We start from the raw sequence: 21,200 nt of genomic DNA, 5'->3' as shown, positions 1-21,200 counted from the left end.
AGAGGTAATCGTGATAAAATGTCATGATTATCAAGCAAGACCTGAGAGATTATATTGAGTTAGTAGCTCTCTCCTTATTCCTGTACTGGATAAGCATCAAGCAACTGCAGTTACTGAAAATCTATTATGCATCATTTTATGAAAAGTTTGAACATTTGAGGCACAATTCTTTTAGGGGTTCAGCTGATGACTTTATTGTAATTTGGGTTTGACAGAAAGTAGTGTAATGTGGAGAAAAGGAAGTCGAATTTGATATGCACGTTTTCTAAATTACTCAGGTCAGTTGATTTTTTTTTTTTTTTTTGTTAGGCTAGTAATTTATTAAGGAAGGGAGGGAAGAGAAATGGTAGAAAAGAACAGATTATGGGTCCCAGGTAGAGAGGAAAGGGGCTACAAAGAGATTAAAAGGGTTGATTTAGACTACAAATCCCCATTACAGATTACAAATCCCCAGGTTTACTTGAGTGCTGATCCAGGGAGAGGGCAGGCGGGGGGGGGGGGGGGGGGGGGGGGGGGTTTGAGGCAAGAATAGGGCTAGAACAGGACAAGGGAAAACCAGAAAAATGGAAAAAGTGATTTTTATAGAAGTGCTCAACCTTTCCTTGTATTTTGATTTTAGCATCAAGCAATTAATCTAAGAAGAGAATGGAAGATAAAAAAGAAGCAAAGGCAAGAGTCTTTAGGTCATCCACATTCTACTATCTCCTCTCCTTACCTAAAGGAACCTTGGACTGCTGAACTCTGGAACCCACAGGAGTCCTCAAATGATTCAAGAAAGATTCAGCTAACCCACTGAATTTTCTTCTTCTATGTGGCACTCCCCTCCACCTCCCTGCAGTGCTCCCGGTCTTCTCTTGGAGGCAAAACTGGGGTAAGGAAGGGTGATTGGTTCTATTTTATTTATAGGATCATCTATTGTCTTTGTAAAAATAAAAAATATTATTTTTAAGCAACCAGAGAAGGTGGTTAAAAACAACCAGAAGAGGCGTCCAGTAATGCTGCTTTAATTGCAGTCTCTTTTTTTTTTTAATTTTAGGAAAACTACAATTCTCTGTTTGGTAATTTCCTTTCTTGCTCAAAGTTTTTACTTTTACAAGGTTTTTCCTTCTTATCAGCTTGGCCACTTTGGCAGCTATTGTAACTCAAATCTTGACAAAGGAGAAAAAAACCCTCTATGACAAAACCACAAAAACAAATTTTAAAAGGTTTTTTTTTTTTTGGCATATTGCCTTTAAAGGTGTAGGTCAGGGTAACAGAGCGCATAACAAGTCTCAGAAGTATAAACTCATACTAAAATTGGAGAGGCTGACTTTAATCTTTTTGAATAAGAAATGATTTGAAGGTAACCCAAAATGTTATCAAAGGAATTACTATACCCTTAGGTTCTTATATCCTGACAGACTGAGTTATTTACTCATAACATCACTTTTTAAGACTTTCCATTTCCAAAACATTAAAAAAATTTATTTCTTAGCCATTTACTAATATGTCACAAAGGGTCATTAGCAAGCATGGGACTTTCAGGTATATACAATATATATAACCATACCCTTTAGTCTCTGTTACAGGTCAGTGCTTATGGCACATCATATAGAATCTGAAACAGAAAGAGGACTAAGCTATGCATCCAGATAGCTTTCCCTATGAAAAATGTTTTTTTTTTGAAGGTTCATTACCTTTGCCTCACTTTAATTTAGTCTTTACCAAGTGTTAGGAATTCTGCTAGGCATTGACAAGGCAAAGATAAATAAGACAAGGCCCCTGCCCTGTTGGGTCTATTGAGGACAGATAGGCAAAGAGCTGTTGACTAGGGAGACCTATGCAAAGTGCCAGATGCGAACTTGGAGGAATAACTCATGCAGCTGAGGAGTGGGGCGCGAGTGGAGGTAGTCCTGCCTGGGAAACTGCTCAGAGAAGAGGACACGAACTGTAAGGAGGGAAATAGCATGTCCTCCTGAAATAACCGGAAAAATGGAAAAAGCAACTTTATAAAAGTGCTTTGCTTTTCCTTGTGTTTTGATTTTAGCATCAAGCAATTAATCTAAGAAGAGAATGGAAGATAAAAAAGAAGCAAAGGCAAGAGTCTTTAGGTCATCCACATTCTTCCATCTCCTCTCCTTACCTAAAGGAAAGGAACCTTGGACTGCTGAACTCTGGACCCCACAGGAGTCCTCAAATGATTCAAGAAAGATTCAGCTAATCCACTGAATTTTCTTCTTCTATGTGGCACTCCCCTCCACCTCCCTGCAGTGCTCCCGGTCTTCCCTTTGAGACAAAACTGGGGTAAGAAAGGGTGATTGGTTCTGATTTATTTACAAGATCATCTATTTACTGGCACTGAAGAGTGAAGGCAAAACCCTGATGGTTTCTAGTTACTGGCCACAGCAACTTTTTACAAGCTCAAAATAATATGTGAAATTTCATAATTTAATTTGAAAAATAATGGAAATTTGTATTCTATTCCATCATGTTAGGTTGGACCAGATGAAATTGCTGGTTTTATAGCTCAAAAACATTTAAATGGACGTAATTTCATAGGGTTCAACCATATGACACGAATATGTTTGCAGGTTTGGAGTCTATACTGAACTGTTCTAAAAGCATGAATGAGAGGAAGCCTCTGAAAAGTTATGAGCAGGATATGACCCAATACAGGCGAGCTGACGATGGATAAAAGTGATAAAAGGTGATTAACAGTGAGAGATGAGGGTAAGGAGTTTAGGAGATATTTTAAGAGTTTTTAAAAAGTTAGTATCAATAAGACTTGATAAGTAATTTGACATGGGACATAAGGAAGAGAGAAGAGTAAATGATAGTAATTGTAATTGCTTTTCTTTATTGAGTGCTCAGTATATGCCAGGCACTGAAGTAAGTGCTTTACTTGTATTCTTTCATTAAATTCTGATTACAAATCTATGTAATACCCATTTCCCAAATGAGGAAATTGAGGTTCCCAAAGGGTTGTATGACTTGCCCTAGTTCACAGAGTTGATAAGCGATTGGTCCTTGATTTGAATTCAAATTTATGCTTAAAGTACAGGGCACATCCTGGTGCCATTTATCAGAACAGAATAATAATAATTACTGAAGAGATTATAATAATTATTGAGTACTTAATATGTGTCAGATAGTATTTTAAGTTTCTCATTTAATTCACACAAACAATTCCATGACCATGCAATATTATAGTATTTTACCAATTTACAGGTGAAGACACTAAGTAGAGGGATACAGGTAATTTGACCACAGTTATAAAGTAGAGGTGTTCAGATTTGAACCCAGGTAATCCGGTCCTAGAGTCCATGGTGTTAAAGACTTAATTATAGCAAATGTTTGTAAATATAATTTAAGGTACCTGTTTGTATCCAAAGAGCAATGTCCTCAAAAGAATTAGAGTTATTGGCTAGAACTCAAAACAGCTGAATGGTTTGGGGATGTAGATTTGGAGTCATTGCCTTAAGGGTAAAATGTGAAATCCTGAAAGCACATTAGATCACCACAGACTACTATAAGATGCATATATTAAAGTGATCAAATGATCAAATCTATGATGATGGGGTTCCTTAAATCTACTCTAATTGGAAGAACACTACATAAAGGTCTGTTCATGGAGCACTGCTAACTGCTCAGTTCTCTCAGTAAAGTTGTCATTGTCATTACTGATGTAGTAATCGCATATATGCAAATATTTGTTTACAAGCAAATTACAATATATTTACTTTGTCATGGGTTTTTAATTTTGTCTACTTCCCGTTTTTGTGGTGGATGGAAAATCATAGTGCTTTGCTCTATGATTGAGGCTGTGGTCTTTGTATAATCAGAGTAAAATGAAGAACTGAGGCAGTTAATTACATAATTAAGAGAAAAATATAATTTGAGATTGTGCAATAGTGGAGGGAAGAGTAATTATTTTTAATATTGAATTATTTCTAAAGTTGTCTCAATTCTCCAGTTTGTGTGACTGTGCCTGTAGCAGCAATATAATGATTATGAATAAAATTTAGCAACTTGATAAAATGTGCATGCTACAGTGGAAATGGAGTTCCTGTAAATTCTTTCCAAAATTCAGTCTTTTTCTCTGAAGGGTAAGTCTAATAATCTATCAAAAATAACAAGAACGTCATCAAAAGATGTTTCTGAAGTTTAAAGGCAAATTTTGTTATTCTTTAGGACCTCCAAGACTGTAACCACACCCAAATAATCAGTTAGGAAGTCATGCATTCAATGAGATGGTTATTTAGTTTGTGGAAAGTGGAACCTGGTTAATTGGCTGTATCTCATTTTGTTTTCTTTCTCTTGTGGAATCATTCAAATTATTTTAGTCTGTAAAAGCATTCTAAGTGAATGTGAGAATCTCAAAATGTGATGTAAGTTCTCATGATAGTCTAAAACAGCCCCACATGCCTTTATATTACATGTGTTATCTCATGATGCTCAGAACCGCTTGATGGCATAGATGTTAGTATCTCCTCAATGAAGAACAGAAATCAGAGTTTCAGTGTGTTAGGGTGACTTTCTTAAGGTCATGCAGCCCGCAGACAAGATTTTAAGCAAAAACTTCTATAAGAAATCCAACTTTCTTTGCTATCAGGATATTTCTAGGTAAACATTTCTAAATCATAGCCCAAATTTGGTAATGTTTCTACTTTTCGTTGTGGGTGATTTTGGGGCATAGGAGATAAATGGCTAACAGGATGGCAGTTTGTTAACCACCAGGACAAAAGCCTTGTTTCATACCCAGGGAACATATATTCCTTCTAAAAATAAGCATCACCCTATAACTGATTAGGATTTACCATATGCTCAGGCTGTGGTAGGGGGTCTATAACAGAAGAGGACAAACGATTCTTTGCCTTCATTTTAATCAGAGAATCTACCAATCCCCTTCTGAAATAGGCCCTGTTACTTAAAGAGAAAATAGACATTCCTAGGATGGAGACATGGCCCAAGTGGCCCAAGAAATCTGTGGTGGAGCTAGGAGCAGCCCCCAAGTCTACTTTGTGTATAAACAAATTGTTAGGATGACCTATGCCTCTAAGCCTGGTTTAGTTTACCCTATGTAGCAGGTGTCCACATTGTTTAGACCTACGTTCATACTTCCTTTTGATTTTTTTTTCTTTTCCTCATCCCACTTTAAGGTATTTTATTTTAAAAATGAATCTGATACAAGCTAAGCAAACTTAACCTTCAGCCAAATTCAGCTGTAAGTTTAGAATTGGTGTTATAAAATATCACAAGGGAGAGTTGCATTATTGATAATATATTATTCAGAAACTTTTCTATAAATAAACTCAGGTATATAGAAAATCACTCCTTGAATATTGTGTTTACAATATGATTCCCCCTATACTCTGCCATTTATTGAAAAATCACAGAATGGAAAATATAAATGTGTCTAGGGATAATGTAGGGAACTCTGTTCTAATTGAGAAAAAAAATGTTGCCCTCCAAGTTCAATCAACTAATTACAGAAAAAAAATCTGCTTAAGAAAGTATTAGTTGCTTAATGGGACTCCTTTCTGTTCCTATCTTTAGAATTCTTTTCATTACTCATTCTAGTCTATAGAATAGTTTCATCTTCAGTACAGGTAACAGATTTGTGCACATGGAGTCAAATTGTACAAGGACAGAGAGATTTGTTAATATCTTTTCTTTGATGGGTAAATTTATAACGAAATTGCATTCAGGTAATTTAAAAAGAAATCCTGGTTTTCCTTTTCTCCTGAATCTGTGGTAACAATATTTATGCCTAACAGATTTGGATAAGTAATTGGATTTTACTGCAGACTTGCTCAGGGAAAAGGAGAGCAGAGTTCAAGTCTCCTTTCTGACTGTCATGCACTGACCTCTCTGTAGTGCCAGAAAGCTTAAGCACCTCATAACATGAAACAGAATAGAAATAGATCCAAAGGTTCACTGGCATTTTATTTTTAAAATTTTGGCAGATATCAGAGATACAGATCACCAAGCCAGGTCCACTCAACCGAAATCTACTTGAATGTGTGCAGGCAAGTCATTTATACATGTATTGTTATTTTTGCAACTTAATTAGTATTATAACATATGACAGAAAAAAATCTGATTGTCCTGATGGCTCTCAAACTCACAGGCTTTGCCACATTTAGAGTCTTTAAGAGTATTTTAAGATCATATAAATAATCCCAAGGTTTCCTAGAATAAGTACTGGAAACTACTCAGCAAAGTCGGCTATTTTCGTTCTCATCCATCTACACTTCTCTATTTTTCTATTTTCCAAACTATGCTCTTTTCTGTTTTTTTCCCACTTAAAGGTGACCATCATTTTCTGCTGGTCCATTCACAAAGATAAAATGCTACGCTTTTTTTTTTTTTTAACGTTTATCACTTTGTAAACGAAGAAAACAATGTGATTGTTGTTAGCATACACTAATTTTGGCTAAATTAAGATTTAAACCTTGGCCCAAATCCTGAAGATTTAACAAACACAAAGGAGTGGTGGCTTGTGTGTATTTGTATTAAATCCAGGGCTAGTAGTCTGTTTACAAAATATGCCGGCTTTCTTAAGAGGACTTCCTGGAGCCTCTGCACTGGTGTTAGGTTTCTTAGCCAGCACACACAATGCCCTGGAATTTAAAAAGTCCTGGAGTAGCCATTCAGCCAAGCAAAAGTGTATGGTTTAAAACACAAGGAGCAAGGAAAAGGATTTCAATAAGGATCCCTTTGGTTATCTGTGGATAGACCTTCAGTGAGTGACTCTTAGATGGACTGCCATTATTTGGAGAGGTCAGAGGTCACATTCTTACCTTTTAAGGCAATACAAATGACAGTTGGTTACTGAAGACATTTTCTTCCTTCTAGTTTCAAAAGTGAATTTTATTTTGAAATCCTTTGTAACAGACGGTGCTACTCTCTATACACGTGTTGCAAGGGCTCACCTTGGACTTGGCTTCAAGTCTTTAGCAGCTCTCCCTCTGCATTCCCTCATCCCTCGAAAGTATTTTCTTAAAAATGTATTAAACGTCACACCTTAGGTAGAAATCAATTGATAATGCTTAAAACTGATTACTCAGTGATATATATTGTCAGATTATTTAGTGATATGAAGGTAATCAACAGGAAAATTAAAACATGAAATACTTAAAAGTGTTTTTATCTAGGGGTAAGGTTGGTGGGGAGGGGTGGATTAGGTGGCCTACTGCTTGTCTTTGAAAGCCCTTTAGTATCTACTTTTTGTTTGTTTTCCAATATAAAGACATTGTATGTGTTACTTCCATTAAAATCCAGTTAAGAAATTTGTTTTCCATGACTCATATTATTAAGTGTAATATAAATCTTACCCATCATTTAAAATTTCCAATTAAGGTAATTCCCCCTTTAATAAATGTTTAGTGTCTGGACTCTAGGAAAAAACGTGGCAAAAGCACTTTGTTATGTTCTGTTTCACAGCAAAGCATTAGTTAAATGAAGGAGAAAAGGAAGACAGAGATAGGAAACAATGGGAAAAACAAGATTTTTACTTAAATTACTTTCAGAATATAGCTCAATAGCATTTAAATAGAATATATATATTTACCTTTCTTGCCTCCTTGAATTACTGCAACAATCTTTGCCTCTATTTATATCATAAACCTAGTTAAACACATGCACTTTGCAGACAAATATATTTGGATTTAAAGACTGACTATACCATTACTTAGCTTTGTAAATTCAGTCTCCTCTTTGCATGAAATGGATCTGACAACAGTACCTGTCTTATAAGGTTGTCATAAGAATTAAATGGATTAATCTATTTAAAAGGGTTTACAACATAAAAAACATGCAAGACTTTTTTAGTATTGATATGGCAAGCAAATGATTCTATAAATCATACACATAGAACATTGAGCAGGCACAGAAAAAATGCACAAAATACAAATGGAAGTCAGATAAATTTTCATACATTTCTCAGTGTCATAGAGGATAACATTTTATCACCTCTGAATTTAAGCAGTACTTGTGAATCCAAAGTTCAAAATCAATAGTTAAACCTGATAAAGCAAAAATATTTTAGTAAGGGATGTTGGTTTCTATTAAAGAAACATCATAAAGGGGTTTTCTACTACTTATAGGTTTTTACAGAGATGACTTTATTTTCTCAGAAAATTGAGCACAGTTGGTAGGTGTCCAAATAAATGCCCAGTAAGACCCTTAGAAATTAGGTTTCTAAAGACAAGAAATTCCCCAAATTAGGACCTAAGGGAAGATTGTTTTCTTTCTGACTTACTTTTCCTTTCCAGTTTCATCGGAAACAGCCACATGAAACCAGAGACAGCAGGGGAAAGAAAACTGTTTCCAGTAGATGCTACTCTTTCTATACGAATAGTTTCAGGACTTGTTCTGTCCTCTTTTCCACCTCAGGCAAGCCACGTAACATTTCACATTTGTTCTCTAACAGGCTACAGAGAATTAAGCTCAGGATGTGGCATGTAACTGCAGCGATTGTCTCTATTTTACATTCACACACATACATGCCTATAACAAGAAAGGATACGTGTGTTGGTGACTCAACATTGAGACAAGAAGGCTAATTTTGGCATTATCTGTCTTTGCTTATGGGTTTTCAAATAATATGTTTATTTATCTATTAGAAGGAAAAAGTCAATTAAAAAATCTGCAGGGCGGGTGGGAGAAGACAACCATAGTGGGTTATGATCGGAGGAATTGGAGATCACCCATACATTTCTTATTGCCATCGTCTGCAGTGAAAATGGTCTCCTGAAAAATTGATTGCATCTTTGCCTATCTGCTTACCTGTCCATAATGATTTAAATACCTTGAAAACCTCGTCGATACTCATGATAACTACATCTAAAAATAGAAAATATTACTATTATTACCAAAAAATTATTTCAAATCAGGATGCATTCAAGAGGATTTCTGCACTTGTCTCATTTAATCTTTGACCACCACTCCAAGTTTCTAGGCTCCTGTTAGCTCCCACTCTGCCAATCCTTAAGCCTAGATCACTCTCATTATCCACCTCAAGTTATTTTTGAAAGAAGGAAGTGAATGAGATAGGATTTAATTTCACTCTAAATAGGGCGAGGGTAAAATGAAAATCTGGGACCCCAGTCAGGGCAGGAAAGTCACTTTCCCACTACCCCAGCCCCCACAGTCACATGAGCCAATTCCTTATAGTAAATCTCTTTATTATTTATATACTCTTAGTACTCCTTTTCTGGAGAATCCTGATTGATACTGTCCAATGAAAACAAAAGTTAGCAATTATATTATTCCCATATCACAACTTTCCTGCAAGGTTTGACCATGAGGAAACTGAGCCCTAGAGTTAAAATAACTGACTCAAGGCCACACAGAAGGAAAACGGTGGTGTCAGAATTTGACTAAGCCATACTCATACTAAGAGTTGCTGCTTTTATATCTCTCTTCATTTCCTCTGACTTGTAGTGTTCATGGGTTTCTATTATGAAATAGAACAACTTCACTCAGGGAGCCTAGCTGTAGATATGACTGTATTTTCTCTCACTACATTAAATCTATAATTAAATCCTTCATTTTGACTAGCCTCCATATATTGTCCTCTCCCTGATGTTTGATTTTCTCCTCATGGTTCCTCAGAGTGCACCCTGGTTTGACCAAACTTTTTGGTAATACCTTTCTTCAAATATCCCCCTCCTCCATCACTTCTGACCTCTTACACTCTAGACCATTTCCAGTCAAAATCACCGTATCTAACACTTGGCTCCATGCTGTGTGTATTGTTCCCCATTCTCTCATGTATGAGACTTAAGTTTGTGGGCAACAAATATTTTAAATAAATCTTTGAAAAAAAATCCTCCTCACACTTAATCAGGGCTGAGAGGTACCAAGCATTCAATTTACTTGCCAGTCTCTTGATTGGTAATGAACTTAAATGAGTGGTTTTATACTCTCCCTGCAGTACGGGTTGCAAAAAAGGAGAGGAAATTCAGAGAGTTTCTGAAAATTTTGTATGTTCTGGGCACCTGAGATATACCCTAGGAATCTTTTTGGAATTTTATTTACACATGTCCCTAAGACAGAGAGGTTGGAGTAATTGTGAAGAAACAAAAGAGAATAAAGTGAGACAGGAAGGGAGTGTTGGTCTCTTAGAGGAGCTGGAGAATCACCAACAACCTGGATTGGATACAACTGGGCAAACCCAATAAGGTTGACTGAGTCATACTTTATTAATTTTCTTTAAATTTATCATTTATTTTATAGAATTTTTTTTCACATTTATCATAAATGCATTGAGAATTATTTATAAGCTGAGTTTATAAGTTTTAGAGTTGGCATTTCAACTTTTTTTTTCCTTTCAGTTTGTGAACATATACCTACATATATTGTTATAGCAGAGAGAAGTCAGGTGATTGTGATATTGAAGGCCAGGATGCAAGAAATCTCTGAGAAGAAAGATTTATTAACAGCCAGCCAGGCCTGGTGGACTTCTGTCCAAAAAAAACTGAGCCCTGAATAGGATTTCTAGGTCCCTTTTATACAGAGGATGTAAGAGTGCTAGGTCAAACAGGGCTTTTATGCAAAAAGGACTTGTTAGTTTCTCAGAGTTTTAGGGGTTTGTTTGAATACCAGGTAGGTTTGAATTAACATATCGCCCATATACCAGGTAATCTTGAAGCAACATATTGCCCACATTCCATCTGGATATAAGTCTGCATCCTTCTTGAATAGTCAAAGCCTATAGAGCCTGTATCACTTAATTGGCTTTCCCGAAACTAGACTAACTTGGATAAACAATTAGATAAGTTTGAATTCATGCCCACGCCATATTATTTCCCCTCTTTGATATCTGCTTCAGGTTGTTCAGATTTGGCATCACTATTGTCAGAGTTTCTCTGGACTGACTGGTATGTATATAGAGCCATGAGATGGGTGGCTGTTTGTGTTTTTACAATACTATTTATTAGGGCACGTATCCTGTTTAAGATGAAGGGGAAGAGGCAAGGGAGTATCGTGCATCTTCCTACAAGGAAGGCAATTATTCCCACGAGAAACTTGAAATTTTCTGCTACTGACTGCCAATTTCCAAAGGGATTACTTAAATCCCAACCATTCCAGGTTTGCACTGGAACATGAACAGTTTTTACCATTTTGTTTGTAATTTAGTCAATAACCTTTCCAATGCTGCCTAGTTCAAGGAAGCAATTAGAGAGATTGAACTTTCTACAAACTCCCCCTTCAGCTGCCAGGAGATTGTCTAGGGCAAGGCGGTTTTGATAGATAGTGTTTCTGAATTTGGTTTGCTGTTGGGCTAGTAAGGTTAGAGCATGGGTGGTTTCATTAGTTATTATTTCTGCCATGGCTTGTAAGTGGATGATTCAGTTTAGCATATAGATAGGGGTTCAATAACCCCATATGCCATCATCTGCCCAAGTACTGGCCTACATGCTCAGGGGGCCATTCTTCACCTCCCCAGGTAATGACAGCCTTTTTTTCTCTTATGTTTTGATATACTGGTTTGCTCAGCTCTTTCCCTTCTGCTAAGGAAATGAGGAATAAGGAGGGTTTTATTGTACCAAGCATACAAGTACCACACCAATTTTGGGGTAGTTCTCAGCATGTGACTTTCTCACAAATCCAGTACAGACCATTTGGGGCAGTAAAGGGGCCCTTTGAGGTGGAGTTCCATACTGTGATTAATTTGGGGAAAGTACGATTTATGAGAATGAGATTAGATTCATTCTATGTTCCCGTTGCATTGGTGGTGTGATTTTGGAATCTTCCCCATGTACATGTTAGGTTTCCAACAGACACAGAGGAAGTTAGGCATACCTTGAAGCACACTATTTTCCTATGATAGAAGTTTGCAGGGGCCACATACCATCCCGGGGGGTGGCTGGGAGGCCAGTTTCATTATAGGGTTGACTGTAATTGTGTTCTTTAGTTTCCCAGGGCCATTGGTCTTCCATATTAGTACCTCCACATATATACTGTGAAGAGACAGTTAAGGCTGCCCCTCCTACCTCAGCTAGGTTTATAAAGAGTTTTTTTGCTGCTTGCGGTATGGAAAAGTGTTTTTCCATTTCTTCATAAAAGGAATGGAAATCAGACTGGGCTTTACTTGTGAGTGGGTGTTCCTGATAACTGACCCAGACATAGACTCCTGGGTCTCTTCCTTTACCATCAATGCGGCGGCCCATTGGGACTCCCTGGGTCTGCCGAGATCAGGGTTTAGGATGATGATGTTTAAGGGGTTACATTGACCACATGGACAGTTAGTTGGGGCCGTTCCTTTGGTGAGGACGGCTGTTTGTCTAGTTGTATCTGTGTCCCAGGTGGCCCAGGTGACACAGGACCAGTAGGGGAGCATTAGTATGCACCTAGGTATTTGCATGACTAGCCCCTCACCTCCTTGGGCTGCACTTTTCATTTGTGGAGTGCACAAATATTTATTGTTATAGATATATTCCTGTTCTCAGCTGAGCCCTCCACATTTGGTGTTCCATGGTATCACGAATAGGAGGGACACTCGTTGGTTCCAGCTAGTGACTGGGGTGGAGTTAAGTAGCTCCCTGTCTTGATTAGACACTCTTATTTCGCATTAATGGGAGACTGTTGGGGGCTTGAGGTCAAAGCAGGTTATTTGGCCAGATGCGTTACAGACACTATAGGAGATTCCCGGAAACTGGCAGGTGGTAGTATGGCCCTTGCAGGTGTAATGGCTATGATTTATTAATGTAGTATTGACATGGGCCTCCATTCCCACTTCTTGGATACATGGTTCACACTCTGTGGTGCCGACCTGGGACCAGGGGAGGGTCAGGACTAGGAGTAGGGAGAACAACGAAAAGAACATTGCAACTGGGATTAAACCGGATTCCTATTCCTCCTCTTCGGCTATGTGTAGACCAGTCAGCTTCCGGGGTGTGATTGGAGCAGACCTCAGTGTTCTGTCCTCACCCTTCAGCTGTGCATGGACCAGTCAGCTTCTGGAGTGTGTCTAGAGCAGGGCCCGGCATCTTTTTCTTTGCAAGATGAGTTTGGTTGAGTTGTGGGTGTCTGGAATACGGGTCCAGGACCCTAGGGCAGCTCATTTGACCCGGCTATGGTGCATCCACGGGGTGATTTCAGCTACTTTAACTGCAGTGGGTTAGGGTCAAGATAGGGTCCTCGCCATCAAGGGGTTAGTGGAGCTGATTTCCGGTCCTTGACCTAGACTGCATCTCTCAGTTGGTATGGGTGTATGGAGCTGCTTAAAACCCAGAAATGCAGGTTTTGTAGGTTTTTTCCTAAGCTGATCATTTGCTGAGCTATTAATAAGTTTCCTCTTTCTCTGAGGTACCTTCTAAATTTTGGGTTAAGGGGGTGCCTCCCAAAGAGGATTTCATAAGGGGTTAGGCTTAGCTTTTGGCTTGGGCTGGCTCGAACTTGGAGGAGGGCACTCGGGAGTATTCGCAGCTATGTTAGCCTAGTTTCTTGGAAAATCTTGGCAATGTAAGTCTTTACTGTATGGTTCATTTGCTCTATTTTCCCTGAGCTTTGAGGACGGTAAGTGATGTGCAGTTTCCATCGGATGCGCAGTGCTTTGGCAATCTTTTGAGTGATTTTGGAAACAAAGGCGGGCCTGTTATTGGAACCAATTGAGAGGGGTGACCCATATCAAGGAATGATTTCCCTGAGCAGAACTTTGGATACTTCTTCAGCCTTTATGGTCTGAGTGGAGAAGGCTTCCACCCAGCTGGAGAAGATACAAACAAGGACTAGGAGGTATTTGTAGCCTCTGAACTGTGGTATTTTGGTGAAATACCACAATCAATTACTAGATCTTCAAGAGGCATATTGCCGATTCTTGGACTCCTGGGGCTCTTGTGGGTCCCTGGTGAGGGATATTCTTTGCACATGTCATGCACCGCTGGCATATGACATGGGTGATAGTGGCTAGACTTGGATGTAGAAGAATCTTTCTAACACTTCAAGTTGGGTTTTTCTCAAGCATGTGTTTTCATGGCAGTCCTAAACTAAGACTGTGACTTATATTTGAGACACAGCTATTCTGTGATCAGGCAATGCCCACCACCTGTTTGCTCCTTGTGTCCCGCTCACAGCAAGTATCCACTCTCTTGGCTTGAGTATATTGCAGCTCCTGGTGATTCAGAGGCTGGGGGGCAAGAGCAGGCAGTGTATACTGGAGTTTCTGATAATTAAGAGGTTGGGGAAAGAGGGCAGCAACTAGGTCCTCAGATAGGATCCCTATCCCTAGGTTAGTAATAGATGTCTTTCTTCTGACCAACACTCATTAGAAATGCAGATTCCTGGTCTCCAACACATACCTACAAAATCACAATCTCTGAATGTGGGACCAGGAAACAAGCATCAAAAAAAAAAAAACAAAAAACAGGGAAACGGACTTGGCCCAGTGGTTAGGGCGTCCGTCTACCACATGGGAGGTCCGTGGTTCAAGCCCCGGGCCTCCTTGACCCGTGTGGAGCTGGCCCATTCGCAGTGCTGATGCGTGCAAGGAGTGCCCTGCCACACAGGGGTGTCCCCCGCGTAGGGGAGCCCCACGCGCAAGGAGTGCACCCGGTAAGGAGAGCCGCCCAGTGCGAAAGAAAGTGCAGCCTGCCCAGGAATGGCGCCGCCCACACTTCCCGTGCTGCTGATGACAAAAGAAGCAGACAAAGAAACAAGACGCAGCAAAAAGACACAGAAAACAGACAACCGGGAGAGGGGAGGGGAATTAAATAAATAAAAATAAATCTTTAAAAAAAAAAAAGTAACAACACATCATTTCCTATTTAATCCACATTCAATTATCCATTCAGTGGTGTTAGTTATATTCACAATATTGTGCTATTGTTACCACCATCCATTAACAAAACTTTTTCATCACCCCAGATAGAAACTCTACCCATTAAGCAATAACTTCCCCCTTCCATCCGTCCCTGGTAATATCAAACTACTTTCTGTCTCTATGAATTTGCATATTCTAGATATTTCATATAAGTAGAGCCATACAATATTTGTCCTTTTGTGTCTGGCTTATTTCACAAAGCATGATTGCTTCAAGGTTCATATTGTAGCATGAACCAATAGGTCATTTCTTTTTACAGCTGAATAGTATTCCATTATATGGATATACCACATTTTGTTTATTCATTCATCTGTTAGTGGACACTTGGTTGCTTTCACCTTTTGGCTATTGTGAGAAATGCTGTGATGAACATTGGTATATAAATATCTACTCAAGTCTTTGCTTTCAGTTCTTTTGAGGATATATATAGAGGAGGGATTACTGGGTCATTATGTACTTATATGTTTAACTTTTCTGAGGAACCACCAAACTCTTTTCCACAGTGGTCGCACCATTTTACATCCCACCAACAATGCAGTAGGGTTCTTCCTGCTCTGTATCCTTGCCGACATTTGTTATTTTTCATTTTTTAAATTATAGCCATCCTAGTGGGTATGAAGTGCTATTTTAATGTGGCTTTGATTTACATTTCCCTGATAACTAATGATGTTGAGGCAAATATGCATTTTTAAATAAATCTACCTACTCCCATGCATACACACATTCTAATGTAGGAACTGGTAGACATTTTCTGTAAAGGTCAGATAGTAACATTTTAGGCTTTGTGAGCCATATTTTCTTGGTTGTAATGACTCAACTCTGTCATTGTAGTGCAAAAGCAGTCAGACACCATGGAAGTGAATGTGTGTGGCTCTGTTCCTATAAAACTTTGTTTATGGACACAGACCTTGAATGTTATAAATGTTCACATCACGATTTTTTTTCTTTTGATTGTTTGACTGTTTATAATTTAAAAATATTTTTAGCTCATAGACTAAAATATTGGCTCATAGGCCAAACAAAAACAGGCAATGGGCCAGGTTTGGCCTACAAGCTGTAATGCTGATCCCTAAAGTTTCAGGACAGATTTTGCCAGATTGATGGCAAAAAGTATAGGCATTTGTTAACATCTGTCCAAGTGCAAACTAGTTATGGTTTTCTGTTGTTTCAAGGCACAAAAACACACTAGTTCTGTTTGATTCATTTAACCAAAATGCTTCAGTTAATAAATCTGTACATATTCAATTCTTGCAGTTTTTATGAATGAATACCAGTATTTTCTCAACCTGCACATCAAGCAAATTAATGTGAGTAACTAGAGGCTCAGATATTGCAGCTTTCTTCAGCAAAGAACAAAAGAAAGTAATGCCTGTGGTGAATAAAATGACATTGGGGCCCGGGGATCTGGACCAGTGTGATTTCTTGTGTTGTCAAAGTGCTGTGGTGAGATAGCAGTGAGCACACCATTCCACACCAGTGTTTTCGTCTCATTTTCTTTCAGAATCCTTTCTGCTACTTTAATTTCAAAAGATTACAGCAAATCACCCTTGTTGATTCATGTGTGACTGGATGACTTAATGAGATGTTAATTTGTCCTGTTTCCCTGTGTTTTTCACACCTCCCTTCTAAGGAAGGGCCCCAATGTTTCTGTTATGGAATCAGAAGCAGAAGTTACCTGTTGACTACCTGGCCTTATATTCTAAAACTGAAGTTCACTGAGAAGATGGTGCTGGTTTGTTCCCGAGAGTATGAGGAATGAGATCCTGCCCTTGCAGGAGAGAAGAAAGAAACTGTAGCAAAAGGAGATGGGAGAATTGCAGGATTGGAAAGGATGGATTCATTTGGACTGTCATTCCTTCTTCTTGTAGGATTCAGGGAAGGGGGTCACCTGGAAGACAATGGATGATGCTACCCATGAGCAGTGATCATATTCCCAGAACCCAAGCTTGGCCCCAGAGCAGAAGACAAGGAACACTGCCACCTTGCACCTGAGTCTATCCATGGTAATCAGGGTGGATTGACAACCAGAGGAGCTCTTCGGAATATCTGGACTGTGAAAGCCCTCAGATCTTCACACAATTTGGGGAGCAGACCCTTATCACCCTGGTGAGTGGAACTAGGGATTAGATTTGATAAGAATGGAATAAAATTCACACCTGTTAAAAAAGTATTTGTTTCTCAACTGAGCATAATTTAGATTTTGTTTACCTACTTTCTTGTAACAATTATTTCTGCATAAATTATACTCATGTAGTTAATTATACATCAGCAATCACAGAAATTTCAACAAATACTATTCAATTGTGGGTAGGGTGATTTTCTTCAATGATTGAAGTAATAAATAATATTTATTCAATTGGGCTTAATAATATATAAATTCCAGAGTAAGAAATAGACTATTATCTAATTCCTATTTTTGAATTGCATTGAGTGCTTGCTACCATGAGGTACTGTGTCAAAAGGAAGAGTAAGCAGTTGACAGTTTAGTAGGGATGTTGATCTCTCCGCAATGAACGTAATGTGTAATATTCCTGTACAAATTTAAGCACAGGTGAAGTTGCATGGTAAATTGTTTATAAAGTAATTGGACCAGGGAAATTTTCTTTCATTTGTTTTGATTATTGATTGACAGTAGTCTTACCACATTTGCTAATGCTTGCATTTGGAAAAATTAAATTTGACTCATCAGTATTAGTAAGGGCAGGGTTGAAGTTGGTTGGTGTAAGAGATAAGTGATGCTGATTGAATTATTCCTGAATCTTCTCTACAGAACATACCTTTTACAGTTTTCTCAATTATAAGGCTATAAAGAATTCAGCAGTGCTTTTACATGTGTTCATATTTTGTTAATAATAGCAACATGGGATTCGAGTTATAGATATGGGCAAAGTAGGTTAATGCTCAATCTGTGGGCAATGCATGGGAGTCGTGGGTGAGCTGGGGCTCTGCTGTAAGCCAGAGCTTCCTAAGTACAGGCAAGCTCCCCGAGTTCTAGCCTTGGCTCCTCTCTAAATATTTGTGTGATCATTATAACAAAAACAAGTCACTTAGTTTATTGGGACTTCAGGTTTTTCATCTGTAGAATGAGGATTTAACCATGTTGGTGGTTTCCAAACCTGGCTTGCTACCCAGCAAACTTTTAAAAGACATGAATTCTTTGGCTTAATATCTCCAGCATTCTTATTTACTATATTTGAAGGGAACTGGAGACTATTAAAACCAAATACTTGAAGGATATTCGTGGGCTATGTTATGTCTAATGGTCCATTCCAGGTCTAAATGTTTTTTTGTATATATATTTTGCCTGCTAAGTTTATTTATTTATTTGAAACTCAAGTGCAGAAATGTGAGCTATTTATGTAATGTTATGATTCTTTGTCCCTGCAAGTCTTGTACCTTCATCTATTTTCTTTTGTTTTCCCTTCATCCTTGATTGACATTTCCATTTCAATGTTTGTTATATGTATGTTCTTGCATATATATGTATCCTTGGTGATTTCATAGTGTTGTTTATCGTTCATGAATTTTTATTTCACATAAATGATCAGCTATTATAGACCTCATTCCATTTCTTACTAGTTCACTCAGTACTATATCTTAAAATTTGTCCAGTTTCTTATATGTATATGTAATTCGCTTTTTCTCAGTCCTACGAATTATTTCATGTCTATCCATTCACCATGTTTTACTTACTCTTAGCTTTGGATACATAGATTGCCTTAAATTTCCACTCTTTGAAAAAGAAGGGATGAACGTCTTTGTCAGTGCCTTCTAATGGACCTGTCTGAGAGTTATGCTCAGGTACATATCCAAGAGTAAGGTTTGGTGCACCATGGGTATGTATACTTGATTTCACCAAGGACTCTTCAGGGCAGCTGTAACAGTTTACACTTCTATCAGCAGTGCATGAGAATTCTAGATCCCTACTCCCTTACCAACATTTGACCTACTTTCTAATTTTTACTCAACTGATGATTTCCTCATCTTTGTATAATGAGTTTATATCCTTTGCCCAATTTTCTATTGTAGCCTCTGTCTTTTCCTAGTTTAGTTGTAGGAGTTCTCTGATTATTACAAATAGTTTTAATTTACCTCTGTTCTATAAACTTTGTATATGGCATCTTTAATTTAACAGAAATCCTTAATTTTGTTATAGTTAAATCCAGTTCCTGGCTTTATGGTTTGTCTTTCCAAGGTCATGTTTAAGAAACTATTCCCCGCCTCAAAGTCACAGAGATATACTCTGTTGCCTTTAGTGTTCTGTCTTTAATATTTGGGTCTTTAAATTGTATTTTTAAACACTATTTTTGAGCTAAATTATCAGCTTCATTTATTAAACAATCTAATCTCACCCCACTGATTGTTATGATCCTCTATCATGCATACCAGTTCCCCAACATATAGGAGTCTTTATCTGATCTGTGATTCTCTTCCTGCTTGTTTTCACTTTGCCAAAATTATTTTTATTAATATGACGTTTAGTAATTCTTAAAATGCAATACAATGAAAACTCACACTTGCTCCTCTTCTGGTCTTTCAGGTTTTCATTTAAAATTTTTTAAAAACTTGTAGAATTTTGTTAGAACTTCTGCTGTCATTTGGATTGGATTTAAATTGAATAATATAGATTAATTGGGGGCAAGCTGTCAACTTTATGGTATTAAATTATATCATTCTTGAATATATTAAATAGCTTCCCATTTTAAAAAGTATCTTTTAGAAGAGTTTCAGTTGTTTTTTTTTCAATAATGATATTAAGGATTATTACCTAGGTAATCACTTGATATTTTATCATTTTTGCAGCAATTACATTCAGAATATAATATATTTTTGGTTGGTTATTGTTGGTAGAAAAGAAAGCTTTTTTGTCATTTTATTAAATATGCGGCAATTGCAGAACTCTTATTTTTTTCTAATATTATGTCTGTTATGATTTTTTTTTATTTTGGCTTTTTTCTGTAGATAGTCAACTTCCTTAGTTCGTAATAATTTTGTCTTTTCACTTTCTATCTATACGCTTTTTACTTCTTTGACTTGTTTTTTTTCATTGACTATGTCTTCCCTCTGACTACCTTGAATATTAGAGGAGAGAGTAAGCATTTTTACCTTGTACCAGTTCTTAAAGGAATGGAAAAATATTTTTCCATTGAGTATGGTGCTTGATATTGGTTTGGGACATCCTTATTAAGTTATGAAATTTTCTTCTATTCCTGGTACCCAATGATTTGGTTCAGTTACTAATATTCTATTTAGGGAATAATCATAATAAGTGAAATAAGCCAATCACATTGTTTTTCCTTACATTGTCTTTATCAATCTAGTCTGTAATCAGTGTTATGCCAGCTAATAAAATGAGATGGACAACAGTACTTCTATTTAATTTTCAGAAGCAATATTGATAAAATAGGAGCAATGTATTCTTTGGATGTTTGGTAGAATTCACCTGTGAAATTGTGTGTGTGTCTGTTATGTCTTTGACTACTGTTTCAATTTTTTAAAATGTGGTTTTCACATATTTTCATTTTTATTTTTCTAGCACAAATATTGGTACTTTATATTCTTCCAGAAGTTTATTTATTTCATTTAGGATTTCAAATTTATTGGCATATAGGTATTTCTAATATTTTTACTATTTTATTTTTCCAAAGTTTCATTGTGTCTATCTATATTTGTTTCTCCTTTTTCATTCTGTTTTATTTATTTATAACTTCTCTTTCTGTTTAATGCTTCTTACAGTTTTTCTTTTTTCTTTTCTTTTTTTTTTTTTTTTTTTCGGAGACACTGGGGCCAGGGATTGAATCCAGGACCTTGAATGTGAGAAGTCAGTGCTCAACAACTGAGTCACGTAGGCTCCTCTGAGTTGTTGTGGTTTTTTTTCATTTATTTGCTTCCTGTTGTTTTTTTATTTGTTTTTAGGAGGCACCAGAAACTAAACTTGGGACATCCCTTGTGGGAGGTAGGTGCTCAACTGCTTAAGCTACATCTGTAATCCTCTTGCAGAGTTTTGATCCTTTTTAAAAATTCTTTTAGAGAATAAGCTTTGGTTTTGCAAGACTTTTGTTAGTTTTTTGTTTGTTTGTTTTTTAGGAGGTACCAGGGATTGAACCCAGGACCTCGTACATGAGAAGCAGGGGCTCAAACCATTGAGCTGTATCTTATCCCCTTGTTTTGTTGCAATTCTGTTTCCTATTTATATTATTTACTTTTTCCTTTGAGTATATTCTCTTGCTCATTTTTCAACTTCTTAAGTTGGATGCTTAGCTTATTTATTTTCCAACTTTTTTGTTCACTGAAAACTTTATTTTATACTTTATGTGTTTGAGCTGAGTTTTACACATTTTGACATGTAGAATATTATCATTCAGTTCAAATATTCTACAATAATTTCCCA

The sequence above is a fragment of the Dasypus novemcinctus genome, chromosome 15, assembly GCF_030445035.2.
Source record: "Dasypus novemcinctus isolate mDasNov1 chromosome 15, mDasNov1.1.hap2, whole genome shotgun sequence".
In the NCBI taxonomy this organism is placed as follows: Eukaryota; Metazoa; Chordata; class Mammalia; order Cingulata; family Dasypodidae; genus Dasypus; species Dasypus novemcinctus.
Note: the sequence above shows the minus strand (reverse complement) of the source record.